At 36.7% G+C, this 6,000-nt stretch overlaps 1 protein-coding gene across 1 annotated transcript in view; it reads left to right on the top strand.

Annotated features, from left to right (window-relative positions):
* Positions 1-2,697: 2,697 nt before the first annotated feature.
* Positions 2,698-6,000, top strand: part of LOC131681425 (facilitated trehalose transporter Tret1-like) — a 59,968-nt gene continuing 56,665 nt past the window's right edge. The window contains exon 1 of the mRNA XM_058962205.1: positions 2,698-3,167. The gene's annotated coding sequence lies outside the window, so the exon portion shown is untranslated. The remainder of the gene's footprint in view (positions 3,168-6,000) is intronic.

The raw sequence follows: 6,000 nt of genomic DNA, 5'->3' as shown, positions 1-6,000 counted from the left end.
ACCCCTACTTAAAGCGCCAACGATCATCTGCCAAGAAATTGGCGCTTTCACAGAACAACTATCTGGTTTCCATTCAACAAACTAGTTTTCGGATTAAAACATGTTTATGTTTTTTTTCGTGCCTGTGCGAAGTAACTGAGTGAGTTTAATAGTGCTAATTGTCGAAAATAGTGCGTATAAACAACTGGGACTATCCGAGGAATCGCTCAAATGATCACACTGATATGTTAGCATGTATGCGATAAAAACTTAAAGTTTTAGCGAATGTAGTTATTTTTTATTATCAAAAACAATTTCGATCAATTCAATGGTTTATGCCAAGGACAGAAACATTTATGTAAAATATAAAAGGTAACAAAAAGATGATAGAACATTTTTGACGACGATAAAATTGAAAAGTTAAAACATGTATCTTCAAAATAAAAAACCTGTTTTAATCCACCTAGCGGTGCAATTGTGCCTTTCTCATTTCTCTAAACTATGGCACGGAGGCTTTTTATGTTCAACATAATCGTGGAAATGTCCATTACATTCTTAGTACACTTTGCACTTATACACAATGGCATGCCAGCCACGAACTTGATGAGCTACGTGTCGACGGTGAAACACTTGAAACAAAAAAATATCATACTCCATTAGCCTAATCAGCATTAGATCAATGTTATCTGCTTGCTAACTCATTTTGTCATGCGGGGCTGGGTATGTGAAGAGGGCGAAAGTCCCATGAACGAACGACTCCCCAGCTTAAATTGGTATGCTTTGTGATATAGTGGTGGTTTAAAGATGATGGGGTTGAAAGGGAGGAGTATGAGGGCTGGATGGGGTGGTGGTCTGAGGGGTGATTTAAGGAGATTTTTAAAGGAGGGGCGCGAACAGTAGATGGGGGGTGTAACCCCTCTCCGAAAAACCATCAACTACGCCCCTGTTAAAATCCAGAAACCCTAAACGAGTCGAAAAAAAAATTTAGGCCGGGATTAGGTTGACGTTTTTCAGAGTGATTGCATAACCTTTCTATATGAGAAAGGCAAAAATGTGCCAAAATCCAAAAAAGTGAATCGTAGTCAAATTTTTTTTTCGAGTTTGCATCAAATCTCGACGTTTCATGCACCTTGAACACATTTAGCATCAAAAATAAAAATTCTATTTTTAATTTTTCCTATAGTTTATATGAGAAATTTCTGTGTGACCGCACTCTGAAACCCGTAATTCCGGAACCAGAATTCCGATCGATCCAAAATTCAATAGCAGCCGATGGGAAGGTTGCACCTTTCATTTGAGACTAAGTTTGGGCAAATCGGTCCAGCCATCTCTGAGAAAAATGAGTGACATTATTTGACACATACGCACATACATACACACACACACATACACACACACATACACACACATACATACATACACACACATACAGACTTTTTCCGATCTCGACGAACTGAGTCGAATGGGATATGACACTCGGCCCTCCGGGCCGGGATTAGGTTGACGTTTTTCAGAGTGATTGCATAACCTTTCTATATGAGAAAGGCAAAAAAGTTTTAAAATCCATTGAGTAGATGCTTTAAAATTTATTCCCAAAAAAGTTCTCAATTTTAGGCCTCGCGGGTAGAAGACCCCCATATTATAACCAGAATATTATTTTAGGCTGCTGTAATAAAATAATTCTAATTTTAAAATTCGCTTTTCCCTTGCTTAAGTCAAAAACTCTATTGACAGATAAATGACGAACGTAAAGGCATATTATGAGGCTCAGCGACGCGCACTCGACATGAATTCAAATGAACTGTACCACTAGGTTCAAGCAATGTTTATGTTTGCTTTGAAAGAAACTTCAAACAAACTTTATGTAGCAATTAAGGTATTGAAAATTGAGATTTTGTACCTCAGAATATCTTTACGTCCTCTACTAAAAAATGAACCCTAAGGCTTGCTACTCAACCGTCGGCGTCTTCTTTGAAAAGCCAATAAAATTTAATATTCGATTAATTTAATAAAATTGATTTGATTCCAAATTTTATTTGTCTACTTCCTTGGTTGGAAAGGTATTTGCATAAGTTTTCTCAAGGTATGGAAAATGTGAACTCAGTAAATAAATTAACTAATAGATACATTAAGGTACCTCATCTCTCTACGGCTAAAATGGAACTGGTTCTCCTGTGGAAATGTGAAATAAATTGCACATACATTTTTTGGTTTTATCTACTGAATCATTACAATCGAAACAGTTTTCATAAAATTGTTTGTAAATTAAAAACTATTCTGTGTGATGAAGTATATCGTTTGTAATGTATCACCAAAATCACCATCTCCAAGCTGATTTTTCCATCCGACAAAACACGATTCGGCAAACCTTCGACCCCGATTCCATTCATTCATGTCATGATAGTTTTTCCTTCTTCGGACTGGCCATAGTGTTGATCTTCAATATATGGGCTCATACATCAAGTGTTGACAGAACAAAGTGCTAATAAACAGCTTTTCAGCTTGTACCACAAGCAAGCGAAACGTGCTTCACGCTCATCCGTCGACATACTCTCAGCTCGCCCGACTAATTACGAGATATGCTAGAAACTGTCGAAGCGAGCCCGCTCACTCTCAATCTCAATCCCGACCGCCTACTAGATATGGAGTAGTGTTCGTGCTCTTCATGCGGCTTGCAGTCCGAAACAAGTCCTGGTGAATCTATAACTTTATTCGCGTGATAGCGATCGCTGTCAGTATTCGATAAGCGGCGCTAGTAAGACGATTGCAGGATCTTCGCTGTCAAGAAGTCAGTCAGTGGTCGTACAGTATTATAGGGAAATTAGTTGTGGTTGGTTGCTGGTTAACGTGAAATAGTCCAAACGGAAAAGTGTTGTTTTAAAATTCACTCGGTGTCGTGCCAAAATTATTTAATTTTGGATATTTGCAAAGACCGGTTCCAACCATGGTGCTGGCAATGATCATAGGATGATAATTTATGGCCGAGTTCGACCCCGTTAGAGAAAGCTGTTTTATTTCGCAGTGGATCATAAAACAGTAGAACCAAGTGGCGAGAAAGTTGTGATTTTTTGTTGGCTATACATTCATTTTCTCGTTAGGCCAACGCCAATAAATTCGTGTCAGTTCGCGTCGCATATAGGCAAACATCTATAATTAGTCCGTTGACATCCCAAGGCTATACGCTTCAAGTAAGTATTAAACACCGAATGTTGTAAAGCAATAGTACGTGTCGACGTAATGATTTATGCACTTCAAATTTATTCCATGTTTGTTAAAACTTACTAGTGGATAGAATATTTATTGAGTTAGGCGCAAACTAGTTTTAAAACTGTAAAGTCCCCGATCAGAGTCACGACCACCTCCACGGGCGGACTCCTAGTGACTCTTTAACTCAGCTGCTCAAACAAACGGTACTACTTCTCCAGGTTGTCTCATGACACAACATAAATCACACACTATCAATCAAAAGAAGAAACTGGGTCTTTCACTGAAATCACGTTTTACTCACCTAGACCTGTCTTGGTGTTGTTTTGTGCCGGCCGGCAAAAGCTGGATCACTTCGGGTAATTTCCAGCCGTGACTGCGACGAACTGCAGGGTGGATGACAATGGTATTTGCTGGAGACTGGTTGCTCGAACATGAGATGTTTGCGTGGTGTAGCTAATCTTGAGAGCATTGTAAGCTCTTTCTTACCGCGGATGCTGGATTACCTCGTAATAAGCGAAAAATGGTTTCAAGATTAATCCTACTTTACACATCATTAAACCATCGGCATGGTATCTGAAGCATGTGCGTAGCACGTTGAAGAGTAAAAGTTCGGTTCTCAAAACGTGGAACGATTACTCCCATACAGAGTTAAAAATAATCGAAGCTCTTTTTTGATGCCTGAAAATGAACCTGGCGCTACTCGCGGTGAATAGAAAAAATATTCATTCACATATCCATCCTTATTCATTCAGTTGAATATCGTACAATATATTCATTTCAGTAATTATCTAGGAAAATGTTTTCAAATACCGGTAAAGCATATGAAACAACAATCATCATCGCTTACATTGTGCCAGGGCCTACTTTGATGCGTTTAATTCGTTGCTGCACGGTAGCTTCGTGTAATAATCGTTTGTTCGTTTGACGTTTTCAGCTGCGTCACTGAATATTGAAAATGAATGCGGCTGAATATGATCAATTTTCATTCAATGAATTTGAATGTTTTTAACTCTGCTCCCATATAGAGCAACATTTCGTTAACTAGGCTAAGAGTGCTGTTCAGTTAGCGAATGTCGCTCTCTAACTGAGCTGACCTCGTCGCTGTTGTGCTATCTTATGACAAGCGCCATTTAGCACATTTCGAGAAAAACGATTTTTAAAGTTTGAGATTGAATATCTTGAAACTTATAAATGGTATAAACAATCCAAAGAAGACAATTGATGCTTCTATCTGTTCTGCATTAATCTCTCAAATATTACGAAGATCGGTTGACTATGCTGCGAGTTTTTACTATGAATGTAAACAAAAGTCAAAATTTGTATGACGTGTCATAATCGTGGATGGAAAATTTTCCATAGAAAAAAATCATCACTTTTTAACTTTTATTCATATCTTTGGGTTCATATGGTCTATAAACATTCGGTGAAATGCATTTTAAAGGAAATGAGTCAGGGAGTCTAGAAAAAATGGTTATTCTCGATTACAGTGTTGCCAAATATATTTTATTTCCAGTTCAAAAGTAAAACTGTGTTTTTCTCACAACTCGTATAATTTTCTTTCGAAAATGTTTATGCCATTGTGTTCCTCAGACATTTTCACACATAAAACCGTCTAAAACTTCAATATAACTTGAGCCAATCCCTAGATATAGTGATTTGAAGCAAAAAACTCACAATTTCTTATCATGTTTCTAGCTATATCTAAGTAACCAAGCAGAATTTCAAAATTCTGAAAACGCCACTTTGTAGAGATTTTTCAAACAAGTAATGTGGCATATCTAACTCAGTTTACCCCAAAATGGCGTTTGTCATAAGATAGCACAACAGCGACGACCTGTCAAATGCTGTACATCATCGAATGTGACGTTGATGCTAAATAATAAACATTCGAATACAAAGTTTTGAAAGAGATTCACAATTTGCTTGTGACATCAGGTTTTTGCGGATGACTGTTAGTTTCGTTATTGTTTTGCAATTCCTCTCTAAATGTATTTTGGCTGTGGGTATTTTGGTCCATTTCGAAATCCAAGGTGATTTCAGCATTTAATTATTCAAAACTCAAATATGGAAAAAGCGATTTTTTTCTATAGACTCGTACTTCTATGCGCTTATCTCAACCTATGCTTCAATATATTCAATTGATTACGCTTCTCAATGCAGTCATTAGTAATTTAAATGGAATAATTATTTCATTCATTTGTTTACTTTATTTTCCATTTGCTTTCCCCTTGCTAGTTTTGACATCAAAATTCCAAATTACGTTTGACGTCTATTTTTAAAGTTTAACTGCTGTTTGACCAAAGACAAATAATGGTTTGACTGTTACCGAACGCTCAGTTTAAAAGCAATCAAGTTATCGCATGATTGCTGTAGCTACTAAATCAAGGTCTTTGTATGTAGTCTGTCTCTTCTAACATCTAATTTTGGGATTATTTGAAAGATTATAAACACTGGAGGTTCCTCATAATCAGCTATTGGGATTATATTAAATATTATTGATGAATATATTAATTATAACTACTGCCAGCTCTCGAGCTTTGCTTTTCGAAACTTGTCATAAGCTTGTGCAAAGAATTGTTTCACTTTTGCTCAATCATTTTTGAATATTTTCAATCAATCCATTACAATAAAAAATCGAGAAATATTGAGCTGCATTTTTTTTTCATAAAATAAAGATTTAATGTTATGTTGTTTTCGACCGTGTCCGCTTTTTCATCATTCCTCTCCTCCGAGAATTGTTTGCCCTATTAATACTATCGAAACACATGAGTAAATTTCAAAAAACTGTCTAATTTAGAACGTTAAGTGGTTATA

The sequence above is a fragment of the Topomyia yanbarensis genome, chromosome 2, assembly GCF_030247195.1.
Source record: "Topomyia yanbarensis strain Yona2022 chromosome 2, ASM3024719v1, whole genome shotgun sequence".
NCBI classification, from domain to species: domain Eukaryota; kingdom Metazoa; phylum Arthropoda; class Insecta; order Diptera; family Culicidae; genus Topomyia; species Topomyia yanbarensis.
Note: the sequence above shows the minus strand (reverse complement) of the source record. Positions and strands in the feature narration are given on the sequence as shown.